The sequence below is a fragment of the Rhinopithecus bieti genome, unplaced genomic scaffold (genome assembly GCF_001698545.2).
Source record: "Rhinopithecus bieti isolate Rb0 unplaced genomic scaffold, ASM169854v2 scaffold_13348, whole genome shotgun sequence".
Lineage (NCBI taxonomy): Eukaryota > Metazoa > Chordata > Mammalia > Primates > Cercopithecidae > Rhinopithecus > Rhinopithecus bieti.
Window position 1 is genome coordinate 6,480,655 of NW_016808764.1, and position 24,431 is coordinate 6,505,085.

The following is a 24,431-nucleotide window of genomic DNA, read 5'->3' on the forward strand; positions in this document are numbered from 1 at the left end:
CTGAACGAAAGAGAAGAATACTAGTTTCAATGGGAGCTCAACACAGTCTGAAGGGATATATTGGACCCATTTTGCAGAGGAAGAAACCTTGGTTCAGGAAGGGAAAGCGAATTCTGAAGTTTGACATCAAGTTAGCTTCAGAACTAGAATATCTGCCTTCTAATCTCAGCCTATCACCTATCTCAGGCTCTGTCTCCACGATACCGTGTGAGTGGAACCAGCTCATTAACATGGGGATGGATCAATACGCATCTTTATTTATTTATTTTTTTTTACCAGGATTGGAAATCTGCATTCCTTGATCACTCAGTCTATAGGGTGAACTTACAATGGCCCTCATGCTTAATCTTGAAACACAGAGATGGTCTCAGGGAGCATGTTGGAGACCCTGCTGAGATTTTGGACAACTCCTCTCCAGTCCACTACCTGAATCCTTTCTCTTCTCCTCAAAGAAAATCTGAGACTATCCACATGAAGAGTAAATAAAGGGAAAAGTAAGAAGGAAACATGAGACAGAGAGGTAGCAGGAGCAGAATGAAACTTGAGGAGCAGAGGGAGAAGCCAAGAAAGCTTACTGGACTTGGAGCCAATAAATTGGCCATGGCATGAAGGCTTTTGCCAGCAATATGGCAGCTCATTCCAGCTCTTTCCATTTTCTTTTCCCAGCTGTGCTGCCAAGCACCATGCTTAGGCTGGTTTAACAGAGATTATGCTAGGAGGATTTTCTAACATTCATGCCCCGATTACCCCTTATTGGATTCCTTAGCCATAGCCTTCAGTGGCCTCAGAGAATTCCAGGTTCAGCTCTCTGAACAGTTCAATGACTGTTTATAAGTTCTGACTTATGATCAAGGCAGGAAATGTGAAAAGCATTTTAAAAAAGGAAAAAAATCATCCAGCGTTGTTAACATTTTTATGTTATTCCAGTATTTTCTCATGCATACAAATATGTGTGCTTTTATTTTTCACAAGAGTAGTCTCACACCATAATATTGTTTTATAGCCTTCTTTTCCACTGTGCTCTAGTGTAAACATTTTACTATATCAAATCTTTTCCACAAGAGGATTTTAATTACTGCATAGATTTCCATTGAATGGATATACCTAAAATTTACCTAAAAAGCTCTTATTATTCAACATGATTCAACCATTGTTACAAATAGCATTGTTGTATATTTATCTTTATGGAAAGCTATTTGTGAATATTTCCTAAGGACAAGTTCATGTATTAGTTAGCTTTTGCTGTGTAACAAATCATCCCACAACTTAGTGCTGTCAAACAATGACTATTTACTTACCTCTGCAGTTCTGTTGGACTAGTCTGGAATCAGTGGACATAGGCTAGGGTTGGTTATGCATTTGCAATCAGCTGGGGAACTGCCTGGGATGATGGTGGTATCTATCTTCCAGCAGGCCAGGTTGTTTCCATAGCAGTCAGAGTTGCAAGAGCAGCAAGGAGGCAAGCCCTGATGCACAAACTTTTTTTCAAGTTTTTGGTTGCATCACATTTGCTTCTGTCCCATAGGCCAAAGCATGTGATGTGGCCATGCCTGGAGCCAGTTTGAGAAGACATTACCAAGGGCATGACTACAAAAGGCATGAAAGTCCTGGGACCATTATTGTAATCAACTCATCACAGTCCCTAAAATGGGAGTTTCTGGGTCAAAAAGTGTGGCCATTTAAAAGGTTTTCATTGTCACATTGCTCTCCAGAGAAGTTGTAACTAATTTACACACCTCCTAGAGTACATGCATTTCCAAATTCACTTGATCACTGGATATAATCATTGCTTTAATTTCCCCCCAGAAAATAACACTGTTGCTTTTGAAGAGTACATGCTTTGTGAGGGAAGCCGTCTTGAATGTTCCAGCTTCCAGGTGCAAGCACCTGCATGTGAGCACAGGTGATACCATGTAGAACTGAAGAACCACCCAGCTGAGTCTAGCCAACCCAGAGAATTGTGAGGGGAAAAATAAATTATTTTTTTAAGGCAGAAGAAAAATGTATCTTCATTGTAAAAACCTGAAGCAATGTGGTACCTTTATTATCAATATCGTCCCCAGCACTTGATTCATTCTGACATTATGTTGTTGGGTTACATTTATTTCTATTACATTTAGGATATTTGAGTCTATATTCATTAGTGAAATTTGTCTGCCGTTTACTCTTTTTTTTTTGGTCTGCTGTCTTTGACAAGTTTTTGCTATTTTCATCAAAACATCTGGGAAGTCTTCCATCTTTTCTTGTTTTTTAATGCTTAGGAAGAGTCTAAATGGCAAAGGATTTAGAATATTTTTTAAAAGTTTGAGTGGATTTACCATACTCCCAAAGCAAAACAATTTCTGGGCCTGGTGCCTTTTCCAGGATTAGTTATTTGATAATTCTTTCTCGTGTATTCCAGAATCATTTTTGGTATACTTTAAAATGTGTTGTGTTTTCTTAAGAATAATCATTTAATTGAATCTTCAATTTATTAGCATAAAACTATATATATTATCCTGTAATGATGTGAAAAATTGCCTTGCCATCTGCAATTCTCTTTTCTCATTCTTACTGAGTTCCTATTTTTAGTTTTTGAAAATTTCCTTATGAGCTTTGCCAGAGTGTCACTGTTTTATTTTTCCCCTCAAACAACCACCTCTTAAATTTATTCTTCAATTCAACTTTTTTCTGTTTCCAGATGCATGAATTTCTGCTTTTTAATTCTTTCCTCAGTTTTATCACTCTTCCTAGTTTCTTGAGCTAAATGTCCCTATATACTTTTGATTATATCTACTGATTTGTCAAAAATCGGATAGCATGCTTGTCTCCTACTATAATAGTGATTTTTCAACACATCTTTGTATTTTTTTAAACAAATTTTGTTTTGTATATTTCTAATGTATTTTTATGTTATAGGAGTTAGAGGTTCATGATTCTCCAGTCTTATTGTGAAGTTACTCGGATCTGAGTTCAAATTCTCCTCTGCTACCTACCAAATGATGAACCAGTTTTAGATTCTCCTAAAAGCTTGGTGATAATAATGATACGAGTGTTGCTTATTTTTAATGCTTAAATTAAATGACATAATTGATGTTAAGTATTCATCATAGTGCCAGGCACGTGGGACACACGCTGCTATTGGTCATGTTGTTATTGTTGATGTACCATTTATGAATATAAAATATCCATCTTTGTCCTATGTAATATTCTTATGCTTTACATTTTATTTGTCTGATAATTAATATTTCCGCTCATGGCAGCTTTTCTCACTTTTTCATTTTCATTTTGGATCATATTATTTTCAGCAAGTCTCATGGGAACCATGTATATTTGAATTCTATTTTTTCTTTAAATTATGAATCTTTGCTTTTAATGGGATAATTCAATCCATTCACATTTTTTTGCAAGGCATAGCATTTGGCAAGTGTTTACTTCTTCTCCCAATCCACTTTCCTGCCTCTGAAGATTTTAGAACCAGAATTTATGAAAAAAATTAAATATATTTGATTTCCCGTGAATTGCTGTTGACACATGCATTATTTCATGCAATTCAAGACTTTTTTTAAAAGATGTGACTCTCAAACTTATTTCATTATTCACTTTTTATGTTTTTTGGACCCATTTCCCTCTTATTGAATTAGTTGATTCATTAATTCAATCAACAAATATTGATTGAAAACATATGATATGCAGACACTGTGCTAGGGTCTGAGAGAAACGTATTTGATGTAGACCTGGTCTGTATCTTCATTGAATCTACATTGAGAGGATGAAAGACACAAAAAATAAATGGCAAATTAAAACAGATATAAAGGAAACCAATAAGGGTCTCAAGGAGAGAGTAGTGAACATGCGTGTGAGTATCTATTTAAGAATTTTAATGAGGAGATGCTTTTTGTGAAGGTGACATTTATGCTGGCACCTTAAGAAGTGGCATTAGCTGTGTGAAGAGAGGAAGGAAGAAAGGCATTCCAGGCAGAAGGACTAGCATGTGCAAAGGGCTTGAGAGGGAAAGAGCCTTATCCTAATGTTTTCCTAGAAATTATTTTTAAATACTCAACAATTAGCTTTTGAATTAAAGGAATACACACAAGTGAAGTTAATCTCTTATAGGCGAAACCAAATGAAGGATTGGAAAATGCCTCTGAAGATCAGCTGGAAGGCTCTTCATCCATCCATCCAACCATCCACCCATCCATCCGTCCACTCATCCATCCACCACCCACCACCCACTATCCATCTGTCCATCATCCCCATCCACCATCTATCCACCATCCACCCCACCACCCATCCCATCCATCCACTCATCCCATCCATCATCATCCATCCATCCACCACCCACCCACCACTCATCCATCTGTCCATCCATCCATCCATCCACCACCATCCATCCACCCACCCACCCATCTATCCATCATCCTCATCCATCCATCCATCCAACCATCCACCCACCATCCATCCACCCATCCATCTATCATCCATCCATCCATCCATCCATCCATCCACCACCCACCCACCCACTATCCACCCACCATCATCCATCAACCATCCCACCCTCCAACCATCCACCATCCATCCATACACCCATCCATCCATCTCTCACATCATCCATCATCACCATCCATCCATCCACCCACCCACCCACCCACCCACCCACTGCATCCATCTGTCCATCCACCATCCATCCATCCACCATCCACCCACCCATCTACATCCATCATCCATCCCACATCCATCATCCATCCATCCACCCACCCACCCACCCACCCACCCACTCATCCACTGTCCCACATCCATCCATCCATCCATCCATCATCCATCCACCCACCAACCCACCCATCTATCCATCCATCCCTCATCATCCATTCCACTCATCCATCATCCATCCATCATCCATCCAACCACACCCCCCCCCCCCCCCCCCCCTTCACCCATCCATCCATCCACCCATCCATCTATCCCATCCATCCATCCATCCACCATCCATCCATCCATCCACACCCACCATCTATCCCACCCCACCCATCCATCCATCAACATCACCCACCAACCATCCACCCATCCATCATACACCCATCATCCATCCATATCATCCATCACCATCATCCCATCCATCATCACCCACCCACCCACCCACTCATCCATCTGTCCATCCATCCATCCCATCATCCATCCAATCCACCATCCATCCACCCACCCACCCATCTATCCGCCATCCATCCATCCATCCATCCAACCATCACCCATCAATCCATACACCATCACTATCATCCAACCATCCACCATCCATCCACCACCCATACCATCTATCCAGCCATACATCCATCCATCCATCCATCCACCATCCACCCACCCCACCCATCTATCCCACCCACCCATCATCCATCCAACCATCCACCCATCCAAACCATCCACCCATCCATCCATACACCCATCCATCCATCCACTCATCCAATCCACCATCCTCCATCCATCCACCCCCCACCCACCCACCACTCATCCATCTGCCATCCATCCAGTCCATCCATGCCATCCAATCCATCCACCCACCCACCCATCTATCCATCCATCCATCCATCCATCCATCCATCCATCCATCCATCCCACTCATCCATCCATCCACCATCCACCCACCCACCCATCCACATCCCCCATCCATCCATCCATCATCCATCCACCGTCCACCATCCCACCCACCCACCCACCCACCCACTCATCATCCATCATCCATCCATCCACCACCACCCCACCCACTCATCCATCTGTCCATTCATCCATCCATCCAGTAAACATTCATTGAGTGACTACTGTGTGTCAGACCCTGTGCCAGGTGTTGATCACAAGTAACATAAGCACCTCCTGGAGAGCAGAGCTTGGTTGTGTACATGGGGGCCCATGATAATAAAGCTGGTGCTTCTGATGGAGTGGGATGTACCAGGGGCATGGGGAAGGCACACGTGCTGTGCTCTGTAGAGCTCTGAGCAGGGAGGGAGGCAGTGGAAAAGAGCTGAGAGCAACTCCTGCCAGATGGCTTTTTTCTTTCCCCTGAAGGAAGTGGGGACTTCGTGCTGTGACATGATACATAAGAACAGTGTTTCCTGTGGGTTTGCAAGGGCATTTTGAACATAAACATCACAACTCGCCAATGTGTGAAAGAATTATTATTTTTTTGCTTTTTCAGACTTTGTGAAGGGATAATCAGATCAATTTTATAAGTCTGGAAAACAGATATTTTGGGGTGAATTTTAATGCACACATTATAGTGGCTGGAACCCTAATGAAAGGCAGCTGTCACCTGTTGGTGGGTTCTCTTAGGCACGTTGTTTGTTCATCTAGCTGTCACCTGGCAGCTTATGTCCTCCAGTTCCTGGAACTAACCAGTTATCTGCAACTGACTAAGTTCTGGTACTGGATCCTGTGTGATTTGACTCTAACCTCCAAGAACCTTACTGTCTTTAGCTGTGAAATGCGGAGAAGACTAGACTACTTGATCTCTCAACACTATATCTTTAAAGTTAAATCATTTGTTCAGTCGTTTGCCATTTCTTCCACCCTTTTTCTTTCCCTCTCTCCCATCCACTCATCCACCCATCCACCCACCCATCCGTGTATCTATCTAATATTTATGTTTATTATTTATTTGTTTTGAGATGGAGTCTTGCTCTGTTGTCCAGTGCAATGGCATTATCTCGGCTCACTGCAACCTCCGCCTCCCAGGTTCAAGCGATTCTTCTGCCTCAGCTTCCTGAGTAGCTGGGATTACAGGCACATGCACCACCACGCCCGGCTAATTTTTGTATTTTTAGTAGCGACGGGGTTTCACCATGTTGGCCAGGCTGGTCTCAAACTCCTGACCTCCAGTGATCTGCCAGTCTTGGCCTCCCAAAGTGCTGGGATTACAGGCGTGAGCCACTGCACTGGGCCCTATCTAATATTTAATTGAGTGCCTGTTGTGTGCTAAGCACTGTTCTAGGTTCTCATCCAGTGGCCAGTAAATTAGACAGTCCTCCCATCATAGAGCTTGCCATCTAGTAGGGAGATAGACAAGCAAATAAGTACACAGGTAATAATACAATTACAGTTATGATAAGTATTACAAATGAGAAGAATGGGGTAGGTGAGCATGTGTATTAAGGCGATTGTTCTCATTTTGAGGGCCAGAGAACTCTTTCTTGACAAAGTGAAGTTTAAACAAAAACTAGGTGAAGATTGGTGGAAAAGCATCCCAGGCAGAGGGCACAGCCAGTGTGAAGGCCCTGGGATAGGAAAGGGCATGGCCACATCTAGGGAGGTAAAAATCCATAATGAAATAATAATATAAGCAACAATGGCAGCGACTACTGAGGGAAAACAGCCTATTTTCCAGGGACCACGCAATCCTTAACTGTGTAGTTTTGATCAAATCATCTAACCTCCTTGCACCTTGGTCTGTATCTGTAAAATGGGGTGATAGTGATCGTGTATACTTCATCAAGTTGTGTTGAGGCTCCAATGAAGTAATGTTTGGGAAATCCTTAGGTCTATGCCTGGACCATAGGAAGTGTTTAAGAGATAGTAGTTGTGACTGTTATTTTTATGAATGGTATTGGGTGAGAAAAACTTCGTTTTGCATCTCAGAGCTTGTTTTGGACCCTGTTGATGATTCCTATGTTGAGGTCACTCTTGGAGTTTCTGCAGAAGTAGAACTCTTGGAAGTCTGCCGTTCAACATGGCCAAATGTGTGAAACAAGTGCTTCTCCTTCTGCTGCCACAGAAAGAGGGGCAGAGATGCCTGCCACAGCTTAGCCTTCAGGCAGCAGACACATTGGGATCAGTGATTGGCATTTGCAACATTGGTTGGCATCACAGAGGGCATGGAAGGTCAAGGTAATAATTATCAAGGACAGTTCGGGGGGAAACAGTACATTCCATTCCTTATCCATTGTAAGACCAGTACATTCCCTGCTCTTTAACTCTTGGGAAGACATCTCCCCCAGATCTCTCTGCTGAGGATAAGGGTCATTTCTCTGTTTAAAATGTCAAACAGCAGCTTACTGGAGGAAACAGAATGGTGGAAATGCCATCTCAACATTCAGAAAGCCCCAGTACCAAACTATGCGTGTATATACATTTGAAACAAGCTTTGTAAATTACTTTTGTTCATTTGTAATTATCCATAAGAACTGTGTGTGTGTGTGTGTGTGTGTGTGTGTGTGTGCATGTGTGTGGTTTGTTGTCACCTAGGCTGGAGGACATTGATGCGACCATGGCTCACTATACTCAAAATCCTGGGCTCAAGCAATTCTCCCACCTCAGCCTTCTGAGGAGCTGGGACTGTAGGCACGTGCCATCAGGCCCAGCAAATTAAATTTTATTTATTTATTTTTTGTAGAGACAGGGCCTTGTTATATTGCTCAGGCTGGTCTCGAACTCCTGGCCTCAAGTGATCTTTCTGTTTCAGCCTCCCAAAGTGCTGGGATTACAGTTAGGTATGAAGAGAGAAGGAAATAAGCAAGACACAGTTATTACTTTTTAGGACCCATAATTTAACTCAAATGATTTTGCCCCCAGGTGGTATTTGGCAATGTCTGGAGACAGTTTGTTTGTCACAACTTGGAGCGGTGGGGATTGCTACTGGAATCTAGTGGGTAGAGGCCAGGGATGCTACTAAGTAAAATATACAAGACAGCCTCACAACAAAGAATTGACCAGTCCAAAATGTCCACAGTGCCGTGGTTGAGAAACCTTGATCTAAATGCTTATAACATACCACTTCCATAAAGCTGAGAGATACCAATTCTTATGCAGTTATCACTGTGTACAGGAAATTGTGTGTGCATGAATGTGTGGATATAAATGGATAAAACCTTTGTCTTCTTTTCCTAGGTATTTTTAGTTTTCTATTGTCAATTGAAATAATTTGTTTTTGAACATATGATGCAAAGTTTGAAATCCTATAGGTACAACAAGGTATGCAGTGAATAAAGAATCTCCCCACTCCACTTCTGTCCTCAAGTCTTCAGTTCTTTTCTCTGGAGGAGTACTGCTGTCACTAGTCTCCTATATATTAGTAGACAGACATTCCGCATATGAATCTTATACCCTTAGTAGCACCTTACACACATTTTTTTCCTTGTTGCCTTTTTTTTTCCCCTATGTGATGATGTATCTTAGAGATATTTTCATATCAGCACATGTAGAGCAGCCTCATTCATTTCAACAGCTGCACAGGGTTTTATTTATTTTTTTTTATATGTGGATGTCCCATACAGTCTTCTGTTGATGGGCATAGGTTATTTCTAGTCTTTTGCATAACAAACCGTGCTGTAGTGGATCTCCTTGTACCTAACTGTGGACACACATGTGCAAGTACATCTGTAATCCCAAATCCTGCAAGAGGAATTTCTAGGTTAAGATGGCATGCACATTTTAAATTTGGCTAGAGATTTCTGCAGTGGTGTCTAATCCTGTGTACCGTGCATTCATCATGTGACCCATTTCTAGTCCTTCTTGACCGCCCCCTCTCCCGTGGGGATCCTGAGCTGATAGGGTCACCTCTGTCTCTCCCCTACACTGGAACAGCTCTCTCTAATCTACAAGATTAATTTTTTTTTCCTCATCAACATGCAATTGCCAAGGATGGCTTGAAAAATATTAATTGTGTCTGTCATTCTGGGACTCTTGAGCACGTGAGGGTTTGGGATATAATCTTTGCAAATTGCCCATAGTTCATACAGCATAGCAAGAGCCTCTCTCTCTGCGGCCGGTCCTTTATGATCGATTCTACCCACCCCCTCTCCCAATGCGCTGTATCCTAAGGGTAAGTAGACAGCATGGGTTCTCTTGCTTAAAAAAAATCGTTAACTCAACGGGGGCGCCTGCTGCTTGATTGGGAGTATGTCGGCATTTAGAGCCTGCTGGCTGCAATCTCACTACGCAGACTGGAAGTTGTGGGGTGTTTTTATCGGCAGGAAACAGCTTTGAGAGCGGAAGGGGAGTTAGAGTAGATGGATAGATGATGGAATTCGAAGAGGAGGAAGTCGTGGGAGAAATGTCTTCTTTTAAAGACAGACAAGGCAGATTTCTCCGGCCCATCTCTCTGGAATGTCAAGTAGAAATGAAAGGGGAAGTTGAGTTAGTTCTACCAGGCCTGCCCAGCAACCAGCCTGCTCAGGTTCCCTGGGAGTTGCAGCCTGTTGTCTGAGACTGCGAGGTTCTCCTCCCTGAAATATCTTGTGGGAACTGGCTGGTGGCAGCATTTTCTCTGAGGTCCCAAAGATTTGAGTGGTCAAGAAGACACCCTGTAATGACCATTCCTCAGCATTAGAGGCCACAAAAGTCAGTCTGGCTTTGCAGATACATGCTGTGAGTCTCAGAGCTGATGCAAACATCTCCGAGCTGGTGCAGACAGATACTGTGGCTGAGTGTGTGTGCCTTGGTCATTATGGTTTCCCAGCTACTGGATTGGTACCTGGTACACAGTAGGCACTGAAAAAATATTCACCGAAAAAAGAAAACTTGATGGCAGATATAGGTCTGGGTCTGTTGGAATTTTTACCTCCAGGAAGAGACTTGATTTTAACTCAAAGCCAGTTGATAAGCAGCCTCACCCAGCAGACAGAGGGTAGCTTGGGGGAAACTGGGGGTATGTAGGGTGGGGTGGGGCTCTTATCTGTGTGGACAATGCTATATGTTTTCTGAAACTTGGATTTTTCTCCTTATAAGGGAGAAGATCCAAGAAGACAATGAAAAAATATTTGTCCCTGCCTTTACAAAAAATCACCTTTTAATTTTGGAATAATTTCAGATTTTTAGAAAAGTTGCAAAACATTTACAGAGAGTTCCACTATATACCCCTCACCCAGTTTCCCCCTAATGCTAACATCTTATGCAACTGTGATGCCTTTGACCCTACCATTTTGAGGTTAACAATTAAGTTAGTATAATACTTACTCTGTGCCGAATTCTATTCTATATCATTTTCCTGCAGTTGCTTATTTGACCCTTTCAGCATCCTTTGAGGAATAAGCACTGTTATAGCAGTCCCCATTTTACAGATGGGGAAGCTGAGGCTCAGTTAGACTCTAGCTAGTATTTGAAATCTAAGTTGTCTGGCTCCAGCTTCTCACCCCTCACCATTATTATCTGCACAGTAATGATAGTAGCTGTCATCTCTTGATGACAATGTATTCAGGAACTTAGCTCAAAGTTTTTTTTCCTTCCTTCCTTCCTTCCTTCCTTCCTTCCTTCCTTCCTTCCTTCCTTTTTTTGAGATAGGGTCTCACTCTGTCACCCAGGCTGGAATGCAGTGTCACGATCATAGCTCACTGTAACCTTGAACTACTGGGCTCAAGCCATCCTCCCACCTCAGCTTCTTGAATAGCTGAGACTACAGGCGTAAGCCATCAAGTCTACCTAATTTTTAGTTTTTTCTTTTCTTTTTTTTTTCCTTTTTCTGTAGAGACAAAGTCTTGCTATGTTGCATGGCTAGTCTTAAACTCCTGGCCTCAGGAGCCCTCCTGCTTCAGCCTCCCCAAGTTCTGGGATTACAGGTGTGAGCTGCCACACCCAGCCTACTTATGTTATTTCTAAACCCTCCCCTGACTCAGAGCTGTGGTAAAGAGCTCCGCTTTTGTTGTCCTGCTCAGGACAAAAATACATGGCCCCAAGCTTTTGTGAGTAGGATCCGGAAGGGAACTTAAGTGTGTGTGTGTGTGTGTGTGCGCGCGCGCACCCACGTGTGTGTGGGGGAGTGATAGAGATTCTCTTGGTTTCTGTCCTAGTTTTTTCTAAATGTATGGAGACAGGTCTGCTGCGTACATCTGGGGATTGGTATTACCACATCATTTCCCTCCTGACAGCAACAAAGATTCTCAAAGCTTGATCGGAGCGTGAACAATCAGAAATGCCTTAATTTTGTTAGTCACAATAAATAATAATTTGAATAATTAGAAAGCACATGCCTTGGGAATATGAGAACGTAAGTGATTCCTACCCTAGATTTCTCAGATAGCTGGGAGGGAAGAGAGTATTAAAATAAGCTTTTAACTATGGGTTTCGGATGGAAAAGAGGAGAACGCCGGGGGTGAAAGCAGCAGTGGAATTGTTCTTGGGCACAGGAGAAACTGAAACTCTTTCCACCCAGAGTCTTTGCAGCGAGTGGTTCCCACTGCCTGGAATACTTTTTTTTTTCTCTTTACATGGTGAGCTCTCACTTTTTAGTCTTAGCTTAAATGTCTCCCCCTTGGACAGGCCCTTGCTGACATCCTATTTCAAGTTCCTTCCAGATATTGATTAGGATGGTAAGCTTCATGAGGTTAAAGATCTCTGTTTCATTCACTGCTGCATCCTCTGGTGCCTGCAACGATGCTGGGCACACCATAGACCCTTATTAAATGTGTTGACTAAAGGAATATGTGGTCTATTTCAAGTCCTTATTTGTGTCTGCCCTAGAACTTAGCACTGTTTGCCATTAGCTTGTCTATTTCCTTGTGAATAGCTAGATTCCCTCATGAGCTGTAAGGGCCATAATGGCAGGGGTGTGCCTACCTTGTTCACCAAGGGTACCCAGGAGGAACCTGGCCTGCAGTTAAGGGGGTGGGCTCTGGGGTTGGATTACTTGGGCTCAAATCCCAGGTTTCCTACGTTCCAGCTGTGTGATTTCTGCTAATTGTCAAGCCACTCTGTGTCTCATTTTCCACATATGCACAAGAGGGATAATAACAGCATCTATCTCTTGGGGTTGTTGAAAGCATTAAATACGTCAGTAATGGCTAAAACACTTAGAGGAAGCTGGGCATGGTGGCTCATGTCTGTAATCCCAGCACTTCGGGAGGCTGAGGCAGGTGGATTGCTTGAGGCCAGGAGTTCAAGACCAACCTGGCCAAAAGGGTGAAACCCCATCTCTACTAAAAATACAAAAATTAGCCAGACATGGTGGCGGGTACCTGTGATTTCAGCTACTCGGGAGGCTGAGGCAGAAGAATCGCTTGAACCCGGGAGGTGAAGGTTGCAGTGAGCTGAGATCGCACTACTGCACTCCAGCCTAGGTGACAGAGCGAGTCTCCATCTCAAAAGAACAAGAACAACAACAAAAAACCACAACACTTAGAGGAGTATCTGGCGTATAGTAAGTGCTTCAGTGCTTTATACATGTCGGTTATTGGTAGTACTCAAAATATTTGGGATTTAAAAGTTGGGGCATTTTTACATAAAAGGTACTTTTCCTCTTTCAGTGGTAAAATCTCCCCTAAGAAAGAGGCAAGGACAGATGGAGATGATCTGAGAGGTTCAAGAGATCCTTAAACCAGGCTATTTAAGAAATCTGACATTTTATTTCTCCATATTGTCATGGAAAAGGCCAGCTTTTAGCATGCCTGGTGTTTCTGGTGTTTCTTCTCTTCACTGTTTTCTACATTTCTTTCTTTGCATTGGTCCTTTTTTTTTTTTTTTTTAATAAAAAAAAAATAGCACAGCTCAGAGTCTTGCTTGCTGACTTGCTGCTAGAGTGTGGGATCCAATGCTTCCATTTAGAGAAGCAACCGGCCCTGGAATGCGACTGCGGGGCTGCCAGGCTGCCTCTGAGGGCTGAGCTGGCCAGGAATGCACTTTGCAGCTTGCACTGAGTTGGGCCTTAGGTCTGTGGAATTTCTTCTGTCTTCTTACTCATTCGTGTCATTAAATAAATAATAACAACACAAGCAGTGCATCCTCCTGGTTATAATGGCAAACAGTACAATGCATTACAACACACAGTAGCTTGAAGAGGATATCTCTCTCCTATGGTAGATGCTGCATTCCCCAGAACTTCACTCCTCACCCCCAGAGTAGATTGCCCAGTTAACAGGATGCCCGATTCAGTCTGCATTTTGGATAAACAAGGAACATCTTTTTAGTATAATTGGGTCCGAAATATTGCATGGCACCAACTTATCCTAAAACACTGTTTGTTGTTTATATACTATTCAGGTTTAACTGGGCATTCTGTAGTTTTATTTGCTAAATCTGACAACTCCAGAGCCTCTCCTAGAACCAGTTTCCTGTGTTTTTTTCCAGTAATTTTCCAAGCATGTGCAACCTATGGATATATTGGCAGACTTACTCGTGGTAGAATTCCCATCACCTAGAACAGTGCTTAGGACATTGTAGGTGCTTAATAAATATTGGTTGAATGAGTGATTGAATCTGTACCCACTCCATTTTTCTTCACGTAAGTGGAAATATATTATAGTCTTGTTTCATATATAGATTTTCCTTTTAATAATGTCTCATGGGGATTGATACATAAAGCTGCCTCATACTCCTCTAAGGGTTTCCTAGCATTCCCTTTTATGATGCATAATGTATTTAACCAGTCCCCTGATGATCGACATTGGTGCTGTTGAGAGTCTTTAGCTATTATAGATAGTATGGTAATGAGCATTCCTATATATGTTTACCTCTGTGGGTTTGAAGACGTGCAAGGATAGGTGTGGCATTGGAATCATGTGGACAGAGGGTATGTGCTTTAAAATGTGGTTTGATGTTGCTGAATTGCTTTCTGTAGAGGATCTGTTCACACTTCCCTCAAACAGCTTGTTCCCCATCTCCTTACCAACATAGAATATTATCAAACTTTTTCATTTTGCCAATCTGATCAGCGAAAAACTAGTATATTGCTATCATCTTAATTTACATCTCTTTGCTTATGAGAACATTTTATGTTTGAAAGCTCTATTTCTTTTCTGTGAACTGCTTCTTCTCTTTTGCCTATTTTTTTCTACTTATTGATTTTAACAGGTTTTGTTTGTGAAAGAACATGTCTCTTAGCCTGGCATATGTTTTATATAAAATGTAATTTATAAAATTGGTGTTTAACTTTGAAAAATTGATTTATTATGGATTTTTAAACTCTGTAGACATTAAAAAATTCCTCAGTAGTCAATTTATGAGTGTTTTCTTCCACGTATTCTACATTTTGTGCCTTGCTTAGAAAGGCCTCTTACTCAATGAGATTATAGAGCAATTCTCCCATATTTTCTTTTACTACTTTAACTTCTTTTTTTTTTTGCATTTAAATCTTTAATCCATCTGGAATTTATTTTGGTTTTAGGAGGGAGGTGAGGATCTAGCTTTATTTTTTACCAGATGGCCAGCCAGTTGTCCCAATACCATTTATTGAATAATCCATCGCTTCCCACAGAATTGAAATGCCGCCTTTATCATATATTAAATTGTGGAGGAGGGATTTTGTACTCATTTTCTGACAGCCTCCAGTGCCAGCTAGGCAGCAAGGATTTTAGGGAGTTTCAGCTGACTAGAGGCAGAGATCCCGGCCTGAAGGATAACCATGATTTATTAAACCAGGAATACTCCGTGTAGGAACAGTGGGTTTCCTGGGTGGGTACAGGGTTGGGGTGGGGGAAAGTGAGTGTCCCGTGCTGGGAGGAATTTAATTACAGCAAGATTTCTCAACCTTGGCATTATTGACATTGGGGTGGAATAGGTCTTTGTTGGAGGCTGTCCCATGTAGTGTAGGATGTTTAGCAGCATCCTTGGTCTCCACCCAGTAGACACCAGTATCAACTTCACCCTGATTTGTGACAATCAAAAATGTCTCCAAACATTGCCCTGGGTGGCAAAATCATCTTCAGTTGAGAATTACTGCTTTATCAAGCCTGGGTTGAACAGACCTCCCATCCTTTTCTTTTAAATAGAGGCAGGGTTTTGCTCTGTTGCCCAGGCTGCAGTGCATAGTGTGATCATAGCTCACTGCAGCCTCAAATTCCTGTCTCAAGCGATCCTCCTGCCTCAGCCTCTGGGGTAGCTGGGACTACACCGCCTGCCCAGCTAATTTTTTAGTTTTTGTAGAGACAGGGTCTTACTATGTTGCACAGGCTGGTCTCAAACTGCTGGCAACAAGCAATCCTCTTGCCTGGGCCTCCTGAAGCACTGGATTATGGGCATGAGCCACTGTGCCTGGCCTGAACAGACCCTTGATTAGATGCGTGTGAGGCCCTTTCTTGTTCTGAGAGTCTGTCATCAGCAATGTCGATGGCTCCAGATGTCTGGGAGGCAGGAAGGGAGGTGCCTGTCTATCTTAGAGACCAGAACACCTAGATTTCTGGTATGAGTGTGGGATCTGTGGGGAAACAGTGGAACCATACCGGTGGACTCTAACCCTGCAGCAGAATCTTGCAAAACTCCCTAGGACCTGCCTGGGACGCTGCTAACCATTCCCCCTGCTAACCACACCCCCAGACAACAAGGCCTGGCTGTGGATCCAGGAACAATGACTCGTAAGAACCGGAGGTCACAGACATTTTGTGATTTAACAGTGTATCAATTTATTGTCTTCTTTTCCTTAGGAGTAAAAGGGTCCATGGGTGTATTGTTGGGGGCGGCAGGAAGCACACGTGTCTATTCGGAGATTTGGGGCAGCAGGTGGGGAGAGAAAGTCCATCTACACGAGGGAGTTGTGGGAGTGAGATGGAAGAGGAAAGGGAAGTGGGTGGAATCCCTGGGAGCTGGGGGAAGGAGGAAAACACAGAGGGGAGCTGGCTGAGGTTTGAGCAAGGCCTCTGGAGATTGATCGGTGAGAGCTGGGGTGGCGAGGATTCTTTATGACAGCGCTGGGGAGGGAGATAGGATTGTTGCTGAGTTGGGTGGAGGTGGGTAGGAGTGATTTGAAGGAGGTCCCCTTTGGAAGTTGCATTAATGGGTGAATGGGGGTTTCACAGGCCAAGCAGAGAATACGGGGAGGGCCACTCCAGCAGATGAACAGCTTTGCAAGACACCTGTGTGGAGCATGTGGAACCACCTGAGCGTCCTCCTCAGGTGCGGCTGTAACACAGGTGCAGGTTGTGATAGGAGACAGCCAGAACTCAGGAGTGCCTTGGGTGCCTTGGTGTAGAATTTGGGTTTTCCCTTTATTTCAAAATACTCCTCACCCACTCAATATAGAAAAAAAACAAAACAAAAAAAAAGAGGTGCGCAAAAGGAAGAGAGTGAAGAAGAGCGTGGTGTCACCCACCCAGTGGCCACCTCCATAAATGCCGCCCAGTTTCTTCTGCGTGTCCTTAGCGTGCTCCCTGCACACCCACTGGGACGCCAGCTTCGTGAAGGCAGGGGTTTGTTTTGTTTTGTTTACAGAGCCTGGCACACAGTTGGCACTCACTAACTGTGGAATGAATGGATCTGTACTGCAAACCCGATGTCACTTGCTCTTTTCACTTCGAAGTTCATGATCCTTGTTAGTAGATACGATCCTTGTTAGTAGATATGATCCTTGTTAGTAGATACCTTTCTGGGACAGGTTTTTAATGGACACAAGTTATTGGACTGGGTAAATAGGCCACATTTCACGGAATCAACACCTTCCTGCTGTTTATCAGTTTTCTTCCACATTCCTCTATCACAAGTGCTTTCACTTGTTTGGGCTGCTGTAACCATAGGTGGCTTAAGTGACAGAAATGTATTTTCTCACAGTTCTGGAGCTGGAGGTCTGAGGTTCTTGGCGAGACCCTCCTCTTGGTTTATAGATAATCTCTTGTGTTTTCACGTGGCAGAGAGCAGAGAGAGGAAACCAGCTCTCTCATGTCTCTTTAAAAAAATTCGCATACATTTAAGTACAAGTGCAGTTTTGTTACATGGGTATATTGCGAGGTGGTGAAGTCTGAGCTTTTAGGGCAACCATCACCCAAATAATGTACATCATATCTATTAAGTAATTTCTCGTCCCTCACCCTCTTCCGACACTCCCAAGTCTCTCATTCTACACTGTATGTCCATGCACACACATTATTAGCCCCCGCTTATAAGTGAGAACATGCAGTATTTGGCTTTCTGTTTCTGAGTTGTTTTCAGTTAAGATATTGGCCTCTACTTCCATCCATGTTGCTGCAAAAGACATGATTTCATTTCTTTTATGGCTAAGTAGTATTCTGTGGTATATATAGACTGCATTTGCTTCATTCATTTTGAGTCCCTTCTTATAAGGGCCTTGATCCCATTCAGAGAGGCTCCATGGTCTGATCTAGTCTCATGATCTAATCACCTCCCAAAGCCCCCACCTCCTAAAACCATCACACTGAGGGGTTAGGCTTCAACCAACTAATCTGTAGAGGACACACACGTGCAGTCCATAGCAGGAAGCAGTGCTGCCATGGGGAAGAGCATTGTCGTGAAACCTTTTGCCCCTCTTGTTGAGTTTTCTCCTCCAGCACACCCTGAACATGCTGACAGTGTCACCTTCCTTTTTACTTATCCCTCTTCTGCTCCAAGTTGCCTCCTGGCTTCCCAGTGTGTCTGTGGGCTTGAGACCAGAGCTTGTCATAAGAGATAGATGACGTCACTTGATGTAAAGAGTCAAGTGCAGTGACCAGCACATAGAAGGCGTCGATCAACATTGGTTTCTTCCTTTAGAGCAAAGTTTCCCCAAACACCCGGTGTGCACTGGTGAGATCTGGGGACAAGGTTGGTACTTAAGAATTAACACTAGATCACAGTGTGGGAAACATAGTCCCTTTTCTGCTCTCTTCAAATCCTTCTGATTGGGCTGAGGAGAAAGCCTCAGGTTGGTGCTGATGTGCTTTTAACTCCCAGACCCCACCCTAACAAAACAGAGCAGGTCTCAGGCTCAGGCCCTTAAGCAATGATGTCAAGCCAGAATGAACTAACATTATTTTGTTTTTGTTGTGTTTTATTTTCATGGGAAACTTATAGTTATATTCAGAGATACTGATTTTTTTATCCCATTTAGAAATAATTTTTTAATTGAGATAAAATTCACATAATGTAAAATTCACATTTTAACCATTTAAAAATGTACAATTCAGTAGTTTTAAACATATTTATCATGTTGTACACCCATCACCACTATTTAATTCCAGAACATTCTCATCACCCCCAAAAGAAACCCTGAACCCCATTTGCAGTCACGCTCCATTTTTTTTCTGTCTTCCCTCCGGCCCTTGGCAACCAATAAACTAATTCAGTTTCTATAGATTTGCCTATCCTAGACATTTTGTATAAATAGAATCATACGATGAATGATCCTTTGTGACTGGCCTGTTAGAATAATGTTTTCAAGGCTCATCCAAGGCATGTATCAGTACCTCATTCCTTTTAATGATTAGATAATTTTTCATTGGGTGGATAGACCATATTTTGTCTATTTATTCATCAATTAGTGAGCATTTGAGTTGTTTCTACTTTTTGGCTGTTACAAATAGCCATGAACATATATACGCTTTTTTTTTTTTTTGAGACAAAGTCACCCAGACTGGAGCGCAGTGGCGCGATCACAGCTCACTGCAGCCTTGAACTCCCAGGTTCAAGTGATCCTCTTCCACCTCAGCCTCCCAAATAGCTGGGACTACAGGCACGTGCCACTACACCCAACTGATTTGTTTATTTTTTTGTAGAGACAGGGTCTCACTTTGTTGCCCAGGCTGTTCTCCAACTCCTGAGCTCAAGTGATCCACCCACCTCGGCCTCCCAAAGTGCTGGGATTACAGGCATGAGCCACCATGCCTGGTCCAGTTTTTTGTATGAGCATGTTTTCAATTCTCTTGGGTGTCTTCCTAGGAGTGGAATTGCTGGGTCCTATTAGAGCTCTATGTTTAACTTTTGCAGGCCATTTCCCGAGTGACTTTAAGTTGAAAAGTAAGTCAGTTTAAAGAAAACTATTAATCATATTGCAGATGGTGTGTGGATATGGCAAACGTCATAAAGGTGGTTTGCAGTGATGCAAGAGTAGAAATCCTGCTTGGACATGACCTCCTCCATTGACTGTTTCCCACCCACCTTTCCAGCCTGCGGTGCCTCTGTTCCCAGGAGCCTCAGTGTAGCCACTCTGGCCTCTGAACTATCTTACATGAGATGTCCTTCTTCAAAGATACTGCTGTTTGTCTTGTCCTGAGATATGTATCACCCCCATTTTTTTTTGAGATGGAGTCTCAGTCTGTTGCTCAGGCTGGAGTGCAGTGGCAGGATCTTAGCTCACTGCAACCTCCGCCTTCTAGGTTCAGGTGATTCTCCTGCCTCAGCCTCCCGAGTAGCTGGGATTACAGGTGCGCACCACCATGCCCAGATAAGTTTTGTACTTTTAGTAGAGACGAAATTTCGCTGTGTTAGCCATGCTACTCTTGAACTCCAGACCTCAGGTGATCCACCCACCTCGGCCTCCCAAAGCGCTGGGATTACAGACATGAGCCACTGTACCCGACTGTGCCACCCCTTTATACCCTCCAGAGAGCTGGACTTTTCAGAGATCATCTTTTGTTTAGAATCTACTATTTAACCCTTAATTGCATTTCCCCTCATATTATTATGCTCACTAATGATTTTGTTGGAGAATCTTTTGCCTCTGCTATAAGCCACTTGAGGGTAGCATCTATATTCAAGTTGTCCATTGTTTCTCTCACGGCACAGCCTCACCTGATCAGTGGTGAATAGACACTGATGAACAGAACCTTCCCGGGAGGCCCCTCTACTACTGAATCTTGGCCAGCCCCGTGTCCTGATGCTTGCCCTGCTCACTGTTACTTTTTGTCTGTGGTTTTACTGTTCAGTTAACTTCTTCTTTTTCTTTCTTTCTTTTTTCTTTTTTTGAGACAGAGTCTCGCTCTGTTGCCCAGGCTGGAGTGCAGTGGCGCGATCTAGGCTCACTGAAATCTCCGCCTCCTGGGATCCAGTGATTCTCCTGCCTCAGTCTCCCGAGTATCTGGGATTACAGGCGTGTGCCACCACACGCATCTAATTTTTGTATTTTTAGTATAAATGGGGTTTCGCCCTGTTGGGCGGGCTGGTCTCAAACTCCTGACCTCAGGTGATCCGCCCTCCTTGGCCTCCCAAAGGACTAGGATCACAGGTGTGAGCCACTGTGCCTGGCATTTATTTATTTGTTTATTTATTTATTTATTTATTTATTTATTTATTTATTGATATGGAGTCATGCTCTGTTGCCTAGGCTGGAGTGCAGTGGTGCAATCAAAGCTCACTGCAGCCTAGGCAACAGAGAACTCCTGGGCTCAAGTTGTCCTCCTGCCTCAGCCTCCCAAGTAGCTGGGACTACAGATGTGTGACACCATGCCCAGCTAATTTTTGTATTTTTTGTAGAGACTAGTCTTGAATTCTTGGGCTTAAGCGATCTGCCCACCTTGGCCTCTCCAAATGCTGGGATTGCAGGCAAATCAGATTCTTTCACAGACTTCGGAACGGAGGCTGAGGTTCAAGGAGGTGGACACCAGGCAGCCCTGGGAGGCCATCTTCCATCCAACATGTAGGGTAAGGAACAGGAAAGCAGGTGTACCCAAAGGCAAGGACAATGAATATGGACAAGGAGAAGCCGAGAGGACACAAGGGGAGACCCAACTGTCTTCCAGTTCCCAGTTCTCTTCCTTTCCTTCAGCCAGACCAACCTTCCTCCTACTGGGCCCAAATCATGTCTTTAAAAAAAAAAAAAATCTGACTGGCCAGGCTTAGTCAAGGAGGGGATCATAGAGTCCCAGTACCATGGGTGAGGGAGGCAGTCAGCATAGACATCACTGGGGAGATAAGCCTTCAATGGTGCCCACTGTTGGGTGAAAAGGCAGACCTGGAGCTGTGACTTCAGCTTCCCCTTCTTCCCAAGGTCATAGAAGTGGGAAGGCTAAGCTAAGCTAGTCGTTTCTGAGTGCGGAGGGAGAATAATGTGACAGAAATGGTTAACATCAGACTGGCTAGCCTTGAAAGCTTGAGTCTGAACGGTAATATCTTAGGAGAGGGAAAAATAAGCATGAAGCTGTGGATCTGCTCCATTTCTGGGGGAAGGAAGCTCTTCTGACTTTTCTGGCTCAGTGCAGGAAGGCTTGAATAATCTCTTAAAATCTCCTGAGTCCTCTTTGTCCTTCATCTCAGGGTGCCTGTGCAGGTGATGTTTGGCTTTACGCTCTGTGAAAGGAAAAGGGAACTTTGCTCCCTCCCTCCGGGGACTTTGCTGCTCCTCTGAGTTTCCTTAGCTATGCCCCCTGTGTGCCACTTGCCTTGGGACAGAGATGACTCCCATTTTCTAATCCTGTTGTAGGAGTGGAAATATCCCCAAGCTGTTTTTTTTTTTTCTTTTGGGGCAGGCTCTTGTTGTGTTGCCCAGGCTGGAGTGCAGTAGCACAATCGTAGCTCACTGCAGCCTCAGATTCCCGGGCTCAAGCAATCTTGCCTCAACCTCCCAAGTTCTGGAATAGCTGAGACTACAGGCATGTGCCACCATGCCCAGCTAATTTTTATTTTATTTTATTATTTTGGGGATGAGGTCTTGTTCTGTTGTCCAGGCTCATATCAAACTCCTGGCTTCAAGTGATCTTCCTGCCTCAGCTTCCTGAACAGCTGGAATATCCCTAGGTTTTTAAGCCTCAGTTACTTAATCAACATAGTGGGGCCAGTACAGCCCACCATTGGCATTTGTGGATTTGGCAGTGGTGGTTCCTTTTCTCATTAGCAACCCAGAAGATCCTTAGCACAGCTTCATAAGTCACTGTCTTGAAACTCCACCCTGAATTGGATGCTTGGTGAGCATCTGACAGAGGCAGAATGGTGTTGGAACCAAGGTGTGGGCTCTGGAGTGAGATTTCTCTGTAAGCCTGGACACCACCCCATGGTTGGGTGATCTTGGGCCAATTAGTTAAGGTCTCTATGCCTCATTTTCCTTACTTATAAATGGGGATGACATAGCACCCACCTCGCAAGGCTGTTGGGAGGTTTAAATGAGTTAAGACCTGCACAGCCCTTAGAACAGGGAGCTCTCAATACATGTCAGCCACAGCTCTTCTGCCCGATTGATTTCACTCATTTGGGCGATGCCTGGGTTCTAGAGGAAGGGGGAGGAGCCCGCCTGTAGTGTCCCCTTCATGGGCCAGTCTAGCTCTGCAGTGGACCATACTGGTGATGTCCACTGTGCCTCAGCTTTTGAGCATATATTCTCCTTGAAAACCATTTAAGCAGAACACACTGGGGCAAGCCAGTCCAGGCTAGATGTTTGGGGTCCTGGGTGCTTCTGTTTTCTCCATCTCTGTTTACCTTTAACAAGATGGATGGGGCTGTGAAGCCCCTCTGGGTGGCCTTTTCTGGCTGTGACATGCACCAGAAACCCGCTTTTGACCTGTTTGCACTGTGTTAGAAAACAGCAGGTGCAGTTGGCAGTGTCTCCCCCACCCCTTCCCCCGTTAGCCTCTGATCTCTGGGGACTCCTTAGACTAATGCAGTTGTAATGAATACACATTACTGTTTACATGTCTGAAATGAGAGGCTGGCTGCTTATTTTATGCTGAGGTTTACAGCCCTGCCTTTTAAAACCCTCTCTCCCTTGCTCTGCTTCTGGCCACGGCGATATTTCCTGGCGGCCCCTATGCTGTCCCTCCAAATAAGGAATTCACCATGAAGTCCTGCAGCAGCGTCAGAGCCATTGCCTTGCCCCGGAAGGAGTGAACTGTGTGGAACAAAAGCAGAGGCTGGGAGCCGTGGCTCACGCCTGTAACCCCAGCACTTCAGGAGGCAGAGGCAGAAGGATTGCTTGAGCCCAAGAGTTCTAGACCAGCCTGGACAACACAGTGGGACCCCAGTCTCTATAAAAAATACAAAAATTAGCCGGTCGTGATGACCTGCACTTGTAGTCCCAGCTACTAGTGGACACTGAGGTGGAATGATTGCTTGAGCCCAAGTGGTGGAGGCTGCAGTGAGCTATGATTGTACCACTGCATTCCAGCCTGGGCAAGAGTGAGATCTGTATCAAAAAAAAAAAAAAAAGCAGAAAGATGGATTCTTCGGGAGGCTGAGGCAGCAGGAGAATGGCGTGAACCCCCGGGAGGTGGAGGCGTCTGCAGTGAGCTGAGAATCGCGCCACTGCCACTCTAAGACTGGGCCCCGGACGAAGCGTGAGACTCTGTCTGCAAAAAAAAAAAAAAAAAAAGAAAAGATGGATTCTTTTTTTTTATAATTTAAAAATATTTTTTACAATTCTTAAATGCTTGCTTATGATAGCACAATTAGAAAACGAGGGTATACAAAGAGAAGAAAACAAAAACCACCTCTAATTCCACTACTCAGAAAAAGCTCGATCATTAACATTCAGTTTATGTTTTAGCATATTTTCATCAATCTACATTTATATGTATTTTAAGTTAAAATTAGAAACCAAACTTAATACATGTTATACAGAAATCTGCTTTTTACCCTACCACACAATTAATATATGATGAACGTCTTTCCAAATTAAGAAATATAGATCTGAAGTATCTTTTCTCTAATTTTAATTTTAATTTTTTAGAGATAGGGTCTTGCTTAGTTGCCCAGGCTGGACTGCAGTGGTGTGATCACAGCTCACTGCAGCCTCGACCTCCTGGGCTTAAGCAATCCTCCCACCTCAGCCTGCCAAGTAGCTGGGACTACAGGTGCATGCCACCATATATGGCTAATTTTTTTTTTTTTTTTTTTTGAGATGAGGTCTTACTATGTAG

At 43.7% G+C, this 24,431-nt stretch overlaps 1 protein-coding gene across 1 annotated transcript in view; it reads left to right on the top strand.

The window, feature by feature from the left end:
• The window catches only part of PRKCB (protein kinase C beta), a 397,470-nt gene that overhangs the window by 55,435 nt on the left and 317,604 nt on the right, over positions 1-24,431 (top strand). The window lies entirely within an intron of this gene.